General features: G+C 38.4%; 1 pseudogene; it reads left to right on the forward strand.

Annotated features, from left to right (window-relative positions):
* Positions 1–219: 219 nt before the first annotated feature.
* LOC141812456 (uncharacterized) lies at positions 220–1,252 on the forward strand (annotated as a pseudogene).
* The last annotated feature ends 20,598 nt before the right edge of the window (positions 1,253–21,850 follow it).

Raw genomic sequence — 21,850 nt, forward strand, 5'->3', positions numbered from 1 at the left:
TTGTGACGCTAGTATTTATGATCCAAATTCTTGATGTTGTGATATTAACGATTTTTTGATATTCTTGCCATGTGCATGTGTATGTGTAGTAGATGCATTTTTTTTAATCTAACCTTTTTGATTGATATTGTGGCATTTTTTCTATTTTCATATTATATGATGCTCTAATATTTATGACATTTATGTATTTTTGTCACTTTGATTGACTCAGATACTAGGATGGAGAGTAATCCTACAGAACCTGTGGGAATGAATATAATACGAGGAAGAGTTAAAAACAAAGTTTTTTGGACGAAAGAGGAGAGCTGGGCATTAATAAGATGTTTGCAAGATATAGCAACCGATCCTCTTTAGAAAACAGACGGAGGTTTCAAGAACAATTACATGGTCGAGATAAGAAAGATTATGATCCAAAAGTTCCCAACATATGTCAAATCTGTTAGTCACATTGAATCTAGGATCAAAACCTTAAAGAGGAAATTCCACGCTATCAATGAAATGTGTAGACAAAGTGGTTGCACCTGGAATGATGTTGAAAAGAAAATAGCTTGTGAAGAAACATGGTACCTTGAATGGATTAAGGTACTGTGTTAGTCATTATTGGTTTTTCCAAATTATAATGTCGTTTATGGATATGTTAAATTAACTGATATGTTCTTTTTGAAAGAATCACAATGATGCCAAAAGTCTCTACAATGTATCATTCCCTTATTTTTCGGAGTTAGAAATAGTATATGACAAAGACAGAGCAACAGGCCTTGTTGCGGAAGATCCTACAATGGCTGCACAAAACATCACTGATATGGATGCTGAGTTGACTATATCAGTTGATAATTCACCTATATATGAAGGAGTTGAAGTTGATTCGATGTCACATCAAGAACCTTCTGTTACATCAAAAGCATCTCACTCTAAGGAGAAAAATAAATCATCCATTAACAAAGTTCAAAAAGCTTCGAAGAGAGCAAAGATTTCAGCTGAGCAAAATATTGATTCTGACTTCAAGTTACTTAGTGATCGAGTTGAAGGATTTATGCAAACTGTTAGCTCACGCTTTGAGTCAATGTCAGTTTGGGTTCAAGGTAAATCCTCAAAAATGCCAGAAGTTCTTCAAATGTTGGATAAGTATGGATTCATTGGTAAGAACAAGTACAAGGCTGCTCAAGTTATTTGTGAAGATCCTGTGAAAGTTGAGTTATTATTCAGTTTGGATCCCTCTGAAATTGAAGATTTTGTGCTCAGTTGCTTGTAATATGCTTGCGATAAATATTAGGAGATAATACTTTTTTGTTTAATGATGGTTTATTTGGAAGATAATTACTGTGTTTTATTTTGATTGCTTTAGATCTATGGGTCAAGATGTAACCATCAGTAAATGTGTGTTCATTTTCTTGTGCCAATGCAAATACTGTTCACTATGTTTTATTTTGATTGCTTCAAACTATGGAGACTTCATGTGTATTTTAACTAAAAAAATTCTTGGTTATTCTTACTGTTACAGATTAAAAGGGAGATAAAGATTCTTCAAAACCTTTGTAGCAGCAAAATAAAAGTTATGATGTTTTCCCGTAAGATTCACAAAATAAAAAGTAAAAGCTGATTTCTCAAAATAAAGAGTAAAAGCTGGAAAAGAAAATTGGTTCTTGATTTCTCACAATTCTTACTCTCGCTATAATATATTTCTGTTTAATATGTACGGTACTTAATCAAAAATTAACACAAGTAATACATCAAAGGAGATGGAAGGCCTCCAGAAAACATTTCTTTGGACGAGAAAATTGAAAATTTACACCTTCAGATCAATTGCCATCACCCCAAAAATTATTTTTTTCCAACATGCTCAACTCCAACGTGCTCATCTTTCTTGCAAAAGATGTTCCCAATTCATAATATCCATAAAAAAATTATTCAATAAATTTTTTCATGTATTTAATTAGTAAGGGTAAAATTGTAAATTTTTTTGATTCCCATTACTTTCTTATTCATACCAAGTAGCATCAATGGTAATTATACCCATTTCACTATCTATACCAAGCACCATCAATCCAGTAATCATTCTCATTGCCATTAACCCCTCAATGAAAACCCATTACCATTCCCATTACCGAATATATACCAAGCGCCTCCTTATTGTTCTTTTTTGTTTGATTTATTTTCCAGTGCATAATTTTCGATAAAACACTAACGTCGTAGACAACAATTTTTAACATTATTAATACTCTTAATTTCCCTTAAGTACACCTTGTGTCCCTTATTCCCTTAAATTACTATGTTATCCTTAACCCCTTGCCTACGAGTCCACCTCGCTTCTAACTACCCTAAACTACACCTTGTGTTAAACCGTCAATACCTCGAATGCACCAAGCTTGCTCTACGTGCCATTATTTTCCCCTCACCTTTTAAGTCCACCTCACATCAAGCCATCAACCATCCAGAAACCAACTCATCCACATCAAGTCACTAGCTCTACAAGTTCCTATATGTACTATTCTGAGTCCATGCATGCTTGATGTACACAACACTTAACTTGAAGCATATCCAAAAACACTTCAACAACACAAGTCAAACCTAACTTGAATCTTTTGTCAAATATATAAAATCAACCAAATTGAACCGGACCACTTAAGATGTTCTCACCCTTCTATGCAACATGCTAAATAGGTGCAACATTTTAATATTTACCTATATTATCAAGACCATAAAGGAACCATGATCCTCTCCTCCACATTGTTGTTAGTCTCCAAAACTTGCATTAGCAGCACCTCCACCTAGCGGCATCCCCTTTGATTTCGATTACAATCTACAAACTATGAGACCGAACCAATGACTTGATTAGTTTATACTAGTTTTTCTTTATTTTGATCACATTTGATAAAAAAATATATCTTTAATAAGCAATGAACCCCACTTCTTTGGATAAGTGTGAATTGCAACCATGTGACAATTTCAATAGTAGATAGATTCAAATCATCTCAAAAATTGTCCATGTTATTGGAAATCACTTCTATTAAAAATTTTAATTAATTTATATTTTCTACTGTTAGTAAATTTACCTCGTCTACACATACCATCACATCACTAAAAAAATTCTTATTTTGCATTCTTGTTTATCATGCTACTTACATTATAAGTATTATTTTTTTTATTGAAAGGTAAATGTATTCATATGGTGCCAAAATGTATAGTATTTTCCAAAAGCACTACTTATCTCTGACAAAGTATCAATTGTGAGTAGGCATATGGGGATTTGCATACAAGTACTTGTGTTTACTTGTGTACCAACTTTATGTCAAAATTGCTAGTTTCAAACATGTCACCTTCTCCAATTTGAGGCAATCCGAGTATCCACTTCCAAGCCCAAACTTCAAAGCTCCCAGCCACCTCAGCCCACCACGCAAGGCAATCGTAGAGAATTCACCACCTCCCACATTCAAACTTCCCAACCAAGCCACCACACGTTAGCACAGCATGTGTGCCAACCTTCAGAGCACCTTCTTATTGCCAAGCAACCGTCCAGCATGAGCAAAATACGTGAGACAGCCTTAGCGTCCAACATTGTGCCACCTCCGTCGCATTGTCCACGCCACCTACCTCTCGAGCACCTACCACTCCCTACTTAGGTCACAACAACAGATTTCTAGGACACCTCCTAGCAGCCAAGTACTTTGTCTGTTCACGGGCCCTCGCCCAAGTACCCTCCAACATCCGAGCACTCCCATACACCATTGAGTTCTGGCCCACCTCCCGAGTACCCACCACTTCTCAATTGGGTCACAGTCAGTATCCCGAGTGCCTTCCAGCATCTGAGCAATCTCAGTCACTTTATGTGTGGTCAGGTCCACCTCCCTAGATTAGCTAAATATGTAATCTCTTGAACCAGCTTTGTCTTAGAAAGTGATCATTGTTCTGATAACCAAGAAGGCCCCTGTGCCTCGCCACCGCTTGGAAGCTGATTCTTGAAATATATGTTTAGTAAATCAAAAGGTTAAACTTGAATCTAACCTAAGGTTAATCACTCGATCTCTTGATTGTGTCATCTGATGTGCTTCCGCAAGTGCACGGAATATCGCCAAGTAATAAAAAGATCGAATCCACAGGGACCGTGGAATTAGTTACTAAATCTAGCACAGAAAGGTGGAGAGAAAACTGTTCATGAGTTGTGTGGGGGAGATGGGAGTGTTCTAAAGTGCTTTATCCTAAAAGTCAGAGAAAGGGATCGACTGTGACACTGATGGGTGAAGCGATCCTAGGATTTCGGACTCCTCAGAGAATGGATTAATCGACTTGGATCCTCTACCTTTCCTCAACAACTGTTCAATTGTAGGAATGTCAACCAAATTATCCAATTCAACCTCGTCAGGTATCCTCGAATTAATTCATTGGGTTTCTTACGTCACTCGCTATTGGTTCGAAACGGTTCTAGAAGCCCGGTTCAAGGTCTGCCCGTGTCACTCAGGCGCCCCGGAAATACTAAAAGAACCTTATCCACTGTCACTAGATACCCTTTTACGGATCTCTCCCCAATAACGAATGACCGCTAACTATTCCTCATAAGAATTCAACTATGTATTAGAAAACCCTTCGGAATCTCGCCCGGTTCAAGGTCTGCCCCTTTTACAGAGCGCCCCGGTATACGGCCTAATGATTCTCCAATTCATAGTAAATCCCTACCCTCATGGATTCATACACACAAGTTATCATCAAGCACAAGCACAAATCCACAAAGCAATGCACAGTATTTCATAGAAAACGGTAGATTAATCAAATCCAAATACAATCATCCATTACATCTGATTTATCCTACATCCTAGAATCTAGGGAAATCTACTCCATATCGAGGAGAATACAATCCAAAGGAAAGAGAGAATACATCTTGTTCCCAAAGATAAACAAGAAATGCAGGAAACTAGACTTATCTTCTTCCTCGGAGTGAAATCTCTGCGTAGATGAGATGGAAATGGTCTGGAGCAGTCGTATCGGTGATGGATCGTCGAATCTCCTCCGAAATAGGCGTCGGCGGCTCAAGAACAACTCCGGTGGCTCTCCAAAAGTCTCCCCCCTTTGCTAGGTCTCCAAAGAGGCCTATTTATAGTGCAGGGTTCGGTAGCAGCTCGCCTCCGTGCACACGGCCGTGCCTGGGAGGCACGGCCTTGTGTTGGCTTCGGGCACAAGGTAAGGCACGGCCGTGCCTTGGGGGCACGGCCTGAAGCTGTGAGCTCTCGGATCAGAGGCACGGCCGTGCCTCTTAGGCACGGCCCAGAATGGTCCTTCTTCTGTTTGATGGCACGGCCGTGCCTGGGAGGCACGGCCACACACTGGCTGGAGCTGAGTTGATGGACACGGCCGTGCTTCTGAGGCACGGCCTGCTGCTTGGGCGCTTCTGTTCTTGCACACGGCCGTGCCTGTGAGGCACGGCCTTCAGCTGAGGCTTGCTCCAGGGTGAAGACACGGCCGTGCTTTGGAGGCACGGCCATGAACTGGCTTGGTTCTGTTTTGAAGCACGGGTGTGCTTTTGAGGCACGGCCTCTGGCTGATGCTGAGGGGAATTTGGCACACGCCCGTGCCCATTGACACACGGCCAGAAGTTGAATAGACATGGCCGTGCCTATGAGGCACGGCCCTGTCTTGCCTGATCTTCAATAGTACTCCGTTTTGCCCGTTTTCGCTCCAATTTCCACCCTGAAACATGTTAAAGCACGAGCAGATCCCCGAACTAGGAAATGTAGAATATATGCCTAAATGCATGAATAAGGGATGCAACATACATAAGAATAAATGTGCAATAAGGTATACTCAGAAAGATGTGCAAATAAAGCATGAAAACAGGTATACATCCTACATTGGGGCACATCGATTTTTCTCTTCTTGAGACCACCCGGACTCTTCTTCTCCATTCTCATGTTTCTCTTCAATTTTGGGGTGACGCTGTGCTTACTGCATGCTATCTCATCAATCGCATGTCTTCCTCCACTCTACATGGTCAAATCCCTCATCATGTTTTTTATCCTCATCAGTCTCTTCATTCTTTACCACCTAAAGTCTTTGGCTCTACATGTTTTGCTCATGCTCTCGATCCTAACATTGACAAACTATCTCCCCGGTCTCATAAATGTGTCTTCCTTGGGTACCCCCGGTCTCAGAAAGGGTACAAGTACTATTCTCCTACTCTCCGTCGGTACTTCATCTCTGCTGATGTCACGTTCTTTGATTCGGTTCCATTTTTTGGGCCAAATGGATCTCCGTCCGAGTTTTCTCCTTCTACGCCTGCACCAGTGGCTATCTTTTATCCTCCGGAGGAGTCTTGTTACCTCTGGATACATCTCCTCCATTACAGATTTATCAACGTCGTCCTCGCCTTGCTTTACCGCCGCCCACCACTGACACTGCCATGGACACATCTTTGGAGCCTAGTCTTTCGCCTCATCCTCCGGTCTCATCTCCTAAGTCTGATATTCCCATTGCCCTTCGGAAAGGTATGCGTTCCACTTGTAATCCTTCTCCTCATTATGTTTCTTTGAGTTATCATCGTATTTCTCCTTCCTATTTTTCTTGTCTTTCCTCCTTGTCGTCTATTTCTCTTCTGAAGAATGCAGATGATGCCTTTGTCCATCCAGGATGGAAACAAGCTATGCTCGATGAAATGTGTGCCTTGTAGAGCAGTGGGACTTGGGATCTCGTTCCTCTACCATCAAGGAAGTCAGTTGTCGGTTGTCGATGGGTGTATACGGTGAAGGTTGGTCCAGACGGAAAGAATGACCGGCTTAAAGCTCGCCTTATTGCAAAAGGCTATACTCAGATCTTCGGATTGGATTATGAGGACACTTTTTCTCCTGTTGCCAAGATGTCTTCTGTGCGTCTATTCCTGTCCATTGCTGTGATTCGACATTGGTCTCTTTATCAATTAGACATCAAAAATGCTTTCTTACATGGTGATCTGCTCGAGGAAGTCTACATGGAGCAACCTCCGTGTTTTGTTGCTCAGGGGGAGTCTTCTGGTCTTGTATGTCGCCTACGGAAATCTTTATATAGCCTCAAACAGTCACCCAGAGCATGGTTCGGTAGATTTAGTACTGTAATTAAATAATTTAGCATGACTCGGAGCAAGGTTAACCATTCTATCTTTTATCGCTACTCATCTACTAATTGCATCTACTTAATAGTTTATGTTGATGATATTGTTATCACAGGTAGTGATAATCTCGGGATTTAATAGGTGAAACATCTTTTCAAACATTTTCAGACAAAAGATCTCGGCAAACTCAAATATTTTTTGGGAATAGAAGTGGCACAGTCCAAAGATGAGATTATCATATCCCAAAGGAAATATGCAATGGATATTCTAGAAGAAACAGACATGTTAAACTCAAAGACAGTCGACACTCCTATGGATCCTAATGCTAAGTTTATGCCAAATCAGGGGGAGCCCTTTTCAGATCCTGAACGATACAGGCGATTAGTAGGAAAACTAAGCTACCTTACTGTTACTCGTCCAGATATCTCATTTGCAGTAAGTGTAGTAAGTCAGTTTCTCAACTCTCCATACAAAGAACATTGAGATGCTGTGACATGCATTATTCAATATATCAGAGGCGCTCCAGGAAAGGGTCTGTTGTACGGAGATAAAGGACATACTCGAGTCGTAGGTTATTCTGATGCAGATTGGGCAGGATCTCCCATTGATAGAAAATCTACTCCTGGTTTCTATATATTTGTCGGAGATAATCTTATTTCTTAGAAAAGAAAAAAGCAGAATGTTGTGGCAAGATCCAGTGCAGAGGCAGAATATCGAGCTATGGCCATAGCCAGTCAAGAACTTATATGACTCAAACAGTTGCTTCAAGAGCTAAGATTTGGAGAGGTTACACAAATGTCACTTATATGTGACAATCAAGCGGCCATGCATATCGCCTCGAATCCAGTTTTTTATTAGAAGACAAAACATATTGAAGTCAACTGTCACTTTGTCAGAGAGAAAGTCATATCTAGTGAAATATCTACTAGTTTTGTTAACTCACATGATTAGCTAGCAAATATATTCACCAAATTACTGAGGTCCTCGAATTGACTACATATGTAACAAGCTGGGTACATATGATTTATATTCTCCAGCTTGAGGGGGATTGTTAGAATATTTAGGGTTAAAAAAATATTTTATAGAACAAGTCTCTATGTTTGTATATAAATAGAGGCTTAACCCCCCTTGTAATAAATTAGATCTATGATATTAGTTTATTACAGAAACCTTAATTAATTAATTCAATCAACTCCTAACTTAAATGAGATAGTTTAAATAGACTTCCTCAAATCGTAATCAAATTATCCCATTAAAATATATATAAATTTATTTTAAATTTTAAAAATTATAAATAAATTATATTTATTTATTATATATATTATCAATCTATTATTGTCATTAATATCATTAATATTATTATTATTAATTTGATTTAATTTATTCTAAAGAGAATTTTAATCAAATATCAAATTGATTTAGTCCTTAATTATCAATTTGATCATCCTATCAAATACTAAATTAAATTTTAAGGGTTTTTTATAGGATCGTACGATTTGACGATTTGATCCTCCCGATCCGATCCTTTACCCCAAATCGATCCTGTATAGGATCGCAATCCTACAAACTATGGTTCCTGACTTTGTTGTATTAGATATGAATAAAGATTTTCAAATTCTTGTTATTCTAAGGAGACCTTTCTTAGTCATTGTTGGAGTTATAATTAATTTTCTCTAGAAATTGGTAAAGATAAAATTAAATTTGATCTGTCTAAGAGTGCTAAACAATTATTTATTGAGAATGTTTATTCCAGAGTTGATTGTTTACAACAAGTAACAAAGGAAGAAACACATGAATGTTCCTCAGATGATCCTTTGGAGTTGTGTTTGATTAGTGGAAGATCGGTAGATAGCAACCGTAAACATGGAGGGACGCACAACTTCCTCAAACCAAGCTCTCCAGATTGAGAATAACAGTGATCAAGCTTATGACCTAAAATAAGCGCTTCTTGGGACCCAACCCAAGTTTATTAAATTTTCTTTTTATTTAGTTGTTTGTTTTGCAATTTGATGTTTTAATGTTTTGATTTGATTTATAGTGTAACCATGTCGAGGACAGCATGATCCATGGTTTAATCGTGGTAAGCACCACGGTCGTGGGTCATTGAGGAGTTAATTTCGATAGACACAGCATACACCACGGTTAGCTTATGATAGCCACCATAACCATGGAGAGAGGAAGAAGATACAGCATACACAACGATCTGCCCGTGGTAAGCACCACACCCATGGTTCACAAGGAGACACCCTTTTTCAAGGTCATTTCCCTCTTCCTCAATATGTTTTCTATATCATTTAATCTTTTTTTACATTGAGAACAATGCATATTTTAAATTTGAGGGAGTTATAGTATTTTATACTCATCATGACATTTATTTTGCTTTTTATTTCACTCATCATGTTTTCATTTGTTTTTATGGCATGATATTAGCATGTAAAACTTTTTCACATATTGAAAATGTGCTCGTATCTTTAGCAATTCATTTTCTTCTATCTATAGTAGTATGATTTGAGTGTTGTTGCGTCGGAGAGTTTCATTGTTTATCTACTTGATAAGGATCTCTTTTCATATAAACTTGACTTCAAAGGTTGAAGTATCCGAGAAGAGTTGCTATTCACTACACTAGACTAGTACTTAAGTTTCCTTGGAGACTCTCATTGTATTTTAATTACTGGAAAAACACTCGAGTTGATAGATTCATAGGGAAAAAAAGGTGTGAAAATTGTGAAAAAAATAAAAAATGATGAGAAGCAAAGTACCCCTTTGAGACTAAGTGGTTACTGAAAAAATACTTATTGTATCCTAGCTTTTCTCGACATCAAGTGCTCTTTTGAGCTCAAGTGTGGAAAACAAAGCATTAGAAGAGACAAGCCTTGCATGTGGCATGTAATATGCCTGTTATACCAAAAATTTAACACAGTGAAATTAAAAAATAGCTTAGATTGAGATCAGATATTTAGAGTCAATACACATTGGCAGCGCACAGAAAAAACTGTCAAGTTAGGCCTCGGTGAAATAGTTCGTAAGCCTATACTCATTGAATAAAACTATGTGATAGGATTAGATAAATTTACCAAGGATGTTAAGTCTCATTCACACATTAGTTGTTATTATATATCTTACTTGAGGGTAAGTAAAGGTTTAAGTTTGGGAGAGTTTGATGTGCATGAATCATGCATATGTTTGTCTTATTTACCATACATTATTGCATTACATGAGTATATTTTGTGTAACTTCTAGCATTTGCATTTATTTTATCTTTTTAGTTTGGATGATTGTGTTTTGTGTTTTATATCGACAGGACGTGAAGATCTTGGCGTTAGAGCATGCTTAGAGAGGCACAATCAAAGGAAATACACCGCAGAATAATCCATGGCCAATCAGTGATATCCACTACAACCGAGGACTATTCGAGAAATCAGATAGCCCGTGGAACATCAACCAGGACAAGCAGCAAGAACTATGGTCAGGCCATGGTTTATACTGAGTTAAAGTAGAGGATCATGCCAGAACGCTCAACGACCTACTCGTGAAACATTCCACGATTGTGGAGCATCTAAAATTCATTACAACGCCACCCTATTTTTTAGAAAATTTTATTAGGATTTTCCTTAATTTTTAGAAAACTCCGTTAGAGTTCTAAAACTATAAAAGGAAACAAGGGACAACAGTTTAGAGGCATCGGTGATAGAGGATCAAAGAGAGAGGTCATTTCTAAAACGACAAAGAAGTACGAGATTTCATACATCAATGGCTTGTATCTCTAACGTTATAGAGTAGTTTTCTTTATTCTAGAATTAGGGAGTAGCGCGATGATATATTGACGTTGAACTTGTGATTTCTTTCTCTTATTAATGTCATAATTGCCTTTGGTTCGGTTTTAGTGTACTTAACAAAACATTGACAATTATGAATATATTAGCGTATGTTTACAATTACTAGAGATTAATGGACAAACTGAAAGGTGAACCTTAATTTTAGATCTATAGAACCGAACTTGAATTTTTTATCACGCAAGTAATTCAAATAAAAGTAATTCAAATTCTCTCAAAGATAACATTGATTATCATGGAATTTAATGGTTTTAACATAATTCAATTACCATGAGAATAGGAGTTGCGTCAGGATAAACACATCATTGTATTTCGAAAGGAAACATCGATTATCCTAGGATAAATCACCTTCAAGAGTAATCTACATCGTAGTAGAGGGAATCATAGTTGAATAGCAAGCACTCACGTGGTGAAATCAAAATCCTAGAATTGTCTTAAGATTTGATTTCCCAATCATCCTTTTATTTAGTACTCTTAGTTTAGTTTAGTTTCTTATTACAGTTATTCCTCATCTCGAGTTCGTCTAGATAGCGTACTTTGTACGTAACTAGCATTCAACAACACAGTCCCAGAGAATGATTATTACTTGACGACGACCGTGCACTTACAGTTCCGCACTACATCAGCTACCACCTAACCGTGCTAGGTCATTGCTCCAAAGTTGCTCTAGCACCACCTCAGTGTTCCTCATCTAACGGTCCCTCGGATGTCTCATATCATTCTTTTTTAATCTCTTTGAACATCCAAGCCACTAAGCATGTTATCTTAGTCACGCTAAGTTAACATCCAAATAAGCTCCCTAAGTTTCGAGTGTGTTCCTACAAGTCTCTACACACTCAAACATGCATACTAAATACAATGACAAGAACTAACTTAAATCCTTTTGCCCATACATGACTTAAGGCACGATTGCATTAATACATATAAATTTTTCTCTTTCTCCCTCTAATTTTAAATTAGGTTCCTCTTAATCAAAACAAATCATTTTTGTAAAATATTAGAGGGGTTGATAGAGATGTTTCCATAAGATACAAGCATGATAGTTAAGATGGAGTGCAGTAATTGTTATTTATGATCGTAAAATCTCTCTAAAGGTTAAAGGGAAGTTTAATAATCTAACAGTTAAACTTGCTATATTATATGTAAGAGTGAGCAAAAATTCAGTTAAATCGAATAAACCGACCAAACCGATTGAATTTAAAAATTCGGTTCGATTATTTTAGAATTTTGATTATTTTTTCTAAAAAATTCGGTTAATTCGATTCGATTTCGATTTTAAAATTCTTTATTCGGTTAAACCGAATAAATCAAATTAATTAAAATAAAAAATAATTAATAAATTCCTAAGTAAACTTATAAATCCCTAACTAATTGGTAAACTTTTCATAATATTTAAAAAAAATTAATTATTTTGGTTAATTCGGTCGAAATCAAATTAATCGATATTTTATCGATTCGGTTTGTTCGATTTTTATTTGAAAATTCAGTCGATTCGATTAGTTCAAAAAAATTCGATTTGGTTCGATTTCAATTAATTCGGTTCGGTTCGGTTCGGTTCGATTTTAACCGAATACTCAGCCCTAGTTATATGAAGCTAAATGTTGGATTATAAAGTAAGCACACGAGAAAAAGATGAGAGTCGCAAAGATGAGGATATTGAAGTGGATATACGAACATAAGAAGATAAATAGGATAAGAAACAAGAATATTCGACAGAAAGTCGGGGTTGCACTTATTGAATGAAAAATTCAAAAGATGCATTTAAGATGGTATAGATGGTACTTGGGCGTCTAATAAATGTTCCAGTTAAATGATGTGAGATTATAATAAATACACACATCCATAGAGAAAGAAAGACCAAAGAAATCGATTAACAATGATAAAATAATTTAAATATAGATGAGGATATAGACAAGATTGAGCTTAATATCATAGGAGGATCCTTATAGTCGATCCCACTTAGTGGGACAAAAGCTTTGGTGGTTTGTTAATCCAAGAACCTCCAAAAAGGAGAATAAGATTCCCACTTAAACCTTTTCCTTCTCCCTCTTTTCAACATATAAAAAAATGAACCAAATATCTCCTAACAATTTTTCTTAGACATCTACAATAATTATTATTTAAATTCCCCAAATGGATTCTATATATGAATACCAAATTCTCATGGTTGATCCCAAAACTGACCATATTCAACTTTTTAGCATTCTACCAATCAACTGAAACCCATGATCATTCACCTGTTAATATTACCATTCGACTAATTTGTGAAACAATAGACTGATTTTCTAAAAATAAAAGTTGTCATTTTCAAAAATTCACAAATAATTTTACAATCTCTATGAATTTCTAAATTTTATGAAAATGTTTGTCTAACCCATGCCTACATGGGAAAGATGGACTTTATCTAAAAATCCTTATCAACCCCAAGTTTGACAGAAAATCCAAAACTAGCTAAACGGATTAAGTGAACCTTAACTTAAAGACCAAATTCTAGCTTCTATTTATTGTATTTGCCAAATCCAAACTGAAATGCACCCATTGCATTAGTTAATTTAACATCTCATATAATTGAATATCACTTTTATACCTCATGAATATTTCTCATGTTGCATGAAAATCCCTATTAATGTCCCAATCTCCAAGGATTGAGATTTTCATTCCTCCTAATCTCCAAGGGTTAAGATTTTCATTCATCTCCAAACCATTAACACATCATACGAACCCTTTCTAATATCTCAAGCATCCCTGTCTTAGGATCCAAAGATCATGGGTTCCAACTTGGATCATGAAGCTCTATCCTAGAAGACTTCTCTGTACCATAATTGAATGCCACCTTGGTATATGATGGTACCTCAATTTTAGATGATGAAGATTAGTTTCCCAAACCCGATCTATCATGTATGAGATTTTAGCTTCCAAGCATTAGGTCTAAGTTTTTAGACCCCAATGATAAATTTTTTCAAGGTCTTCCTCTAGGTTCACAAGCTTTATCGTCAAAGTTTGGTCTCCAATTCTAGTTTACGAATACTAGATTTACCTTGTCTTCCATGGATATTCCTAGACCTATTCCTAGGAATGTGACTGTTAGAATATTTAGAGATATTAGCCTATAAAAAATTATATATATTTTAGAATAGGTCTCCTAGAATAGGTCCCTAAACCGGTATATAAATAGGGTCTTGCTTCTTGTAATAAGATAAGATCTTTCTTGTATTATTTTACATGGTATCATAGCGAGGTTAGATTTAGGTTTTTTTTCTCCCTCCGCCGCCACGCGTTGCAACGAGCCGTAGTCGTCTCCTCCACACATCAGTGGCGTCTTCCTCATCGCGCCTTCCTCTTCGTGCACCTTCCTCATCCAGGTGTTTCCCTGCTTCGCCAACCAGGCATGCGCCTTTCTCGTCGTGACTCAGAAACCTCCTCCCACTTCGCCCCTTCGATCAGTTCCAGTGGCCGCCGCGATCCCTAGACGAGACGCAGCAGTAGTGCCTCTACGTGGCCGCCGAACAGAGGGAGGGCATCGCTGCTGGACGGAGACCAGCGACGCCGGCATGCACGCAGAAAACCCTATTCTCCTCTTCCTCACGCGGCTAGGGTTTCTGGATTTCCATCTCACTGGTTACCGCAGCCAACTTGCCCTTAAATCGCCGCAGCCAACTTGCCCTTAAATCGCATCTCGCGATTTTAGGGTTTGCCTTGGTCACGCACGGCGCGCATAGCACCTGCTTCTCTCCTCTCTTCTTCTACTCGCCAGTGCCGCACGGAAGAAGAAGAAGGCGTCGATCACAGCGATTTCTGAAACAAGGGCGGCTTTTTTGCTGTGCGACGCGGATCTCCTCGCGCTCAGTCGTCCTCTAAAGCGTGATTCCTCTCCGGTGTCTATTACTGAAGCCGTCGACTTTCTCTCTTTATAGCTACCTCCAGCATTCAGAAGCCGGATATCTCAATTTTTACCAACTACATCACTGCACCGCTCTCTTCCGAGCTATTAGATGGTAAGAATTATTCCTCTTGGAGCTCTCATATTGAACTTTGACTTGTTGGACAGGGTTACGAGGCACATCTCACCCAAATCGGAGAGGATATTCAAATTGTCGATCGTCCTCTGTGGAAAAAGGTTGACTCTCAGCTGTATTATATTATCCGAGCCACTATCCATCCATCTCTTAGGGATGTCTTCCGCACTCACAAAACCTGCAAAGCTATTTGGACACAGGCTAACAACTCTTTACAAATACCTCTCGGCGACTCTATCAAGTTTGTGAAGATCTCATGACCATTATCAGTGCCCATCAGATTAAGGATTCAATGTCAACTTATTTGGGTTCAGTCTCTAGCCTTCTTTGTGACTTCAATGAATTGCTCCCACCTGCGACCACTCTTGTTGCAAAGATTGAAAATCAGAAGAAATTTTGTCTCTGATTTGCCCACAGATTATTCCCATGTTCGTGATCAGATCTTGGGTAGCCCCACAGAAGCTCCCATGGACAGTACCTGGGCAACTCTCCTTCGTGTCCCTGCCAAAGTTTTGACGTTGCCTTCTTCCATTTTTGTTGACTCATCAGCCTTGGTCTCTCAAAAAAACAACAGACCTCCACCTCATAAGGGTGGCAAAGGACATCCTTGGTATGATCATTGCCACTGAGCAGGACACACAATTGATAAATATTGGAGTCTACATGGTCGACCTCCCCGTGTTGTTCAGATCGTCCAGAGTTCCGTCGCCCCTTCAGCTTCCACCTCGCAGTTGCCACCTGTATCAGAGTCTAAGTTGCCACCTGATCCGACCCTACCGCCTTCCTATGACGACTTTCTGAAATAATACGAGGATCGACAGTCTTCTAATTCCCATGCTGCCATTGCACACGTTGGAAATTCCTTTACTGGCATATCTCGTTCTTCGGGTCCTTGGGTTCTTGATTCCGAGGCCACTGATCATATTACTGGTAATAGATCTCTTTTTTCTTCTCTCTCTACTTCTGGTTATTTATCCTTTGTCACCATAGCGAATGGTTCTCAAACTCGATCCTAGGGTGTTGGTATTGTTCATCCTTCTCCGTCTCTTTCTATTCATAATGTTCTTTATGTTCCGGAGCTCCCTTTAATTTATTATCAATTAGTCACCTTACTCGATTTCTTGATTGTGTCATCTCGTTTACTAAAACTTCTGTTTCCTTACAGGACCGGAGTATGGGGAGGATGATTGGCTTCATATGTGAGTCTCATGGCTTATATCGGCTTCACCAGCCCTCTCTTGTTGGTTCGGCAGCGGTATCTCCACTTCTTATTCATGCTCAGTTGGGACATCCTAATCTTGATAAGTTCAAACAATTATATCCTAGTCTTTCTCACTTAGAGTCTTTGTCTTGTGAGTCATGTTATTTAGGAAAACATGTTCGTAGTTCTTTTTCTCCTCGCACTGTGAGTCGGGCTTCGTCCCCCTTTGCTTTGGTTCATTCCGATGTTTGGGGTGCGAGTCGTGTTTCTTCTACATTGGGGTCACAATATTTTGTTACCTTTATAGACGATTTCTTCCGTTGTACTTCGTTATATCTAATGAAGGAGCGTTCGGAATTATTTTTTATTTTTCAATCTTTTTTCCATGAAATTAAAACATAATTTGGTATTTCTCTTCGAATCTTGCAGAGTGAAAATGCACGTGAGTATCTATCTACTCCGTTTCGGACCTTCTTAGCGTCTCATGGTGTGTTGCATCGGACGTCTTACCCTTATACCCCCCCAACAAAATTGAGTTGTCGAACGCAAAAATCGTCATTTTCTTGAGACCATTGATAACTGGCTATTTGACCGGGTAAATTAGGGTTAGATTGAGCTATTTTGATCATATTTTTTGTCAATAAATTGGATATTTAGGCTGATAATTATGTTGGATGAATTTTTGACATTTATTCTAATTTTTTATTAATTATGGGAATTTATGGATAATAATTTGTTGTATTTAATTTTTGCAAGAAATTAGAATGGTCCTGGTTTGAGTTGGAGTCAATTTCTATTCTAATTGACTCAACCAGGTCAAAAATCGAAGAAAAATCAGTTTGGGTTCAAATCGGATTCAAATTTGGCTGAATAATGGGTTAAATCTAACTTTAGTTTAATTTGAGCCCAATTCAAGACTCAATCCAGCCGGCCCACTACCAGCAAGCCCAGCCCACTTTTCAGTTGGTTCAATCAGCCCAATACAATGGACTCAAGCTAAGCTCAGATCAAATTCAAATCAGACCAGCCCAAGCCAGCTTAATTTCGGTTCAATTCTAACCCAAATCAGATCAGCCGGTTCCACCTTGGTTTAATCAACCGGTTCAACAACGCCGGTTCAATGCTAGGGTTTAAAGGGCGCCGGTTCAGCAAGAAACAGCGAGCTCGATTCTTTCCCAATCCATTGTAGCTTCTCATCGCGACGCATTCTTCCCCGAGCTTCCGTCGTGACTTCACCGCCTTCTTCTCCTTCTCCGATCATCCACAAGCAGAGCCGGCTTGAGTTGCGTGGACGAGCGCTGACCCTCCGCACGGATCTCCACCGCGAGCGGAGCGCTCCGGTGTGAGTTCTTCTTCCCTTGTCAGCTGAGCTCCGCCATTGTGAGCGATCGTTCCAGTGCGCGGGCGCCGGCGACAGCTTCTCCTCCGCATCCACAGAAGAGCCGAGTGGTAGCCAATTCTCCCTAGTGGCGATTTGTAGTAGGGAAACCGATCTCTAGCAGCGATTTGTAGCAGAGAACCTCCGGCCATCTTCGACCTCCACCGTCACCGAAAAAGGACAAGTAAGCGGGTTTTGATTCTTTGTTTCTGATCCCTGGCGGCGATTTGTAGCAAGTGTTGGAGCAGAGGTTGAGGATCCGGTTGCTTCGTCCTCTCCGATCTACTCTTGTTGACGGCGATTTGTAGTAGCGAGAACCATGGTCCCTGTTAGCATAATTCCACCGGTTCTGGTCTCCTCTGTTCTAAGTTGGTCCGGGGACACCATCCTTCCGCATCATTACCCTTGTTTCTTCTTTCCTCAGTTGGTGCCGGCGCCGTTGAGGAAAGGAAAATCCTAATCCCAATTCTCCTTTAGTTTGTTTGTCTTCATTTCTGTTGCTAGCTGATAATCTCAAACCCCCCCTGAATTATTTGTTTGCCTTTCCTATTGATTCTTGCTATGTGGACTAGGAATCAGAACCCCTAAATTGGGTTTGAGGATGGAATATTGATGATTGGTTCTTATAAAGGTTGGATTTGAATTTTGGATAGTTGTATGAAGTAATGGTATGTTTGGTTATTGGTTGAACAGCTAGCATGATGGGTTGTGAATAAAATTGATTTATGGATGTTGAGATGTATAATATGTTATTGTGTTGTGTTGTAGGATTGTATGTTGTTTATCTTGCAATTGTATTTCAGTATTGGATTGTATGATACATAACGTGTAGTGTTGTAAGGTTGTAAAAATTGTATTTGTGGCAATCGGTAGTAGGTTAGTTTGTATGTTGCTTCATGTTGTATGGTGATTTATTGTCATTGTTATTATGATTTAGTTTAGTTGTTGTATGAGGTTGTACAATGTTGTATGATTTGGAATGCGTGTTGTATGCTATATAAATGGACGCATGTTGTATGTTACATTTGTTGGTTAAATGACATTTTGTATATTGTATATTGAGATTGTATGAATAAAATTCATGTAATAAGTTATTACTATTGTGAATGAAGCAACTTTGTTGAATAATTGTATGTTTGCTAGGTGAATTTTGAATGTCATGAATTGAATAACGGACATGTTCTTGTTTTGTACAGATGTTGTAATTTATATGCAATAGAATTTAACAGTGTAATTAGGACTGTATACTTAGGATTTCTTTGGTAATTGCATGATTTAATTATTAATAAATGAAGTTTGTAAATAGGAATAAATAAAGTCAATAATAAAAACCCTGCACCATATGTCTAGAATAACTTCTGGTCATTGAGTCCAAGAGAGACGACCCGGACCTCTTTATATTACTTTAGCGATAAATAGAGGTTTGGTAATAAAATAAATAATTAATTTTGATAGGTGTAAGTGACACAATAAATAAGGGAATATATGTACATAAATAACAATAAATTTCCCTAATAAAACACCCACATCAACCACCAGGACTCTTCTCCACTCTCATGTTCCTCATCAGTTTTGGGGTGATACTGTACTTACTGCGTGTTATTTCATCAATCGCATGCCTTCCTCCGCTTTATAAGGTCAAATACCTCATCATGTACTTTTTTCTCATCAGTCTCTTCATCCTTTACCTCCTAGGATCTTTGGTTCTGTATGTTTTACTCATCCTCTCGATCCTGGCATTGACAAACTTTCTCCCCAGTCTCATAAATGTCTTCTTAGGGTACCCACGATTTCAGAAAGGGTACAAGTGTTATTCCCCTATTCTCCGTCATTACTTCATCTTTGCTGATGTCACGTTCTTTGATTCGATTCTATTTTTTAAGTCTAATGAATCTCCGTCTGATTTTTCTTTTTCTACGCCTGCACCAATGGCTATCTTTTATCCTTCGGAGGAGTCTTTAACACCTTCGGCTCCATCTCCTTTATTGCAGGTTTATCAGCGTCGTCCTCGTCCTGCTTTGTCGCCACCCAACACTAACACTGCCATGGACACATCTTTGGAGCCAAATCTTTCGCCTCTTCCTCTGATCTCATCTCCTGAATCTAATATTTCCATTGCACTTCGGAAAGATATGTGTTCCACTCGTAATCCCTCTCATTATGTTTTCTTGAGTTATCATCGTCTTTCTCCTTCCTATTATTCTTGTCTTTCCTCCTTGTCGTCTGTTTCTCTTCCGAAAACTGCAGGTGATGCCTTTGTCCCATCCAGGATGGAAACAAGTTATGCTCGACAAAATATGTGTCTTACAGAGCAATGAGACTTGAGACCTCGTTCCTCTACCACCAAGAAAGTCAGTTGTCGGTTGTCGATGGGTATATACGTTGAAGATTGATCCAGACGGAAAGGTTGACCGACTTAAGGCTCGCCTCGTTGCTAAAGGATATATTCAGATCTTCGAATTGGATTATGAGGATACTTTTTCTCCTGTTACCAAGTTGTCCTCTGTGCGCTTATTCCTGTCCATTACTGCGATTCGACATTAACCTCTTTATCAGTTGGACATCAAAAATGCTTTCTTATATGGTAACCTGTTCGAGGAAGTCTACATGGAGCAACTTCCGTGTTTTGTTGCTCAAGGGGAGTCTTCTGGTTTTGTATGTCGCCTGCAAAAATCTTTATATGGCCTCAAGCAGTCACCCAGAGCATGGTTCGGTAGATTTAGTACTGTAATTAAATAGTTTAGCATGACTCGGAGCAAGGCTAACCATTCTATCTTTTATCGCCACTCATCTACTAGTTGCATCTACTTAGTGGTTTATGTTGATGATATTGTTATCACAGATAGTGATCATCTCGGGATTTCACAAGTGAAATAGCATCTTTTCAAATATTACCGAACAAAGGATCTCTGCAAACTCAAATATTTCTTGGGGATAGAAGTAACATAGTCCAAAGATGGGATTATCATATCCCAAAGGAAGTGTGCAATGGATATTCTAGAAGAAACAGGAATGTTGAACTCAAAGACAGTTGACAATCTCATAAATCCTAATGTCAAGCTCTTGCCAAATCAGGAAGAGTCTCTTCCAGATCTTGAACGATACAGACGATTAGTAGGGAGACTAAGCGACCTTACTATTATTCGTCCGAATATCTCATTTGCAATAAGTGAAGTCAATTTCTCAACTCTCCATGCAAGGAACATTGGAATGCTGTCACTCGCATTATCCGATATATCAGAGGCGCTCCAAGAAAGGGTCTTTTGTACGAAGACAAAGGACATACTCGAGTCGTAGGGTATTCTGATGCAGATTGGGCAAGATCTCCCATTGATAGAAGATCTACTTCTGGATTTTGTATATTTATTGGAGATAACCTTATTTCTTGGAAGAGTAAAAAGCATAATGTTGTGGCAAGATCCAATGCAGAGGCAGAGCATTGAGCTATAGTCATAGCCAGTCAAAAGCTTATATGGCTCAAACAGTTGCTTCAAGAGCTAAGATTTGAAGAGGTTACACAAATGTCACTTATATGTGACAACCAAGCCGCCATGCATATCGCCTCGAATCCTGTTTTTTATGAAAGGACAAAGCATATTGAAGTCGACTGTCACTTTGTCAGAGAGTCATATCTGGTGAGATATCTACTACTTTTGTTAACTCACATGATCAACTAGTAGATATATTCACTAAGTCACTGAGAGGTCCTCGAATTGAGTATATATGTAACAAGCTGGGTGCATATGATTTATATTCTCCAGCTTGAGAGGGAGTGTTAGAATATTTAGGGATATTAGCATATAAAAAATATATATATTTTAAAATAAGTCTCCTAGAATAGGTCCCTAAACCGGTATATACATAAGGTCTTGTTTCTTGTAATAAGATAAGATCTTTCTTGTATTATTTTACAGTGGCTATCCTTCTCTTTTTGCTTGTCTATGTTCCTTTTTACTTGCCTCTTCCTAAGCAAAGTAGTCATATTATGAAATTGTTTCCTAAAATTATCATGAATGACAATCCTAGATTTATCATGATATTTAAAACCATAGTTGTATATAGGTAAATAGATAAAATTATTACTCCTATATATGGAAGAATTCAAATTTGAGTTGAAATTCAAATTAGGAGAGTTTACCTTCTTCTTTACCTTTGGAGTTCCCCCTCAACATAAGCATCCATTCTTCCTTGTCCTCATTTGCTTCTTCTTAACCTCCCCTTCTTTAGGCTCTTCATGTGGTAGTGGCCTCTCTCCACACGTGAAACAAATAATGTGGTTCTTCTTAGCAACCAGGCTCCTACAACTTAGGTTAGATAAAATATTATTCAATTTACCAACTGTAGAAAGAT

This window comes from Curcuma longa, chromosome 19, assembly GCF_044706935.1.
Source record: "Curcuma longa cultivar G26 ecotype Majalengka, Jawa Barat chromosome 19, ITB_CL_G26_1.1, whole genome shotgun sequence".
NCBI classification, from domain to species: domain Eukaryota; kingdom Viridiplantae; phylum Streptophyta; class Magnoliopsida; order Zingiberales; family Zingiberaceae; genus Curcuma; species Curcuma longa.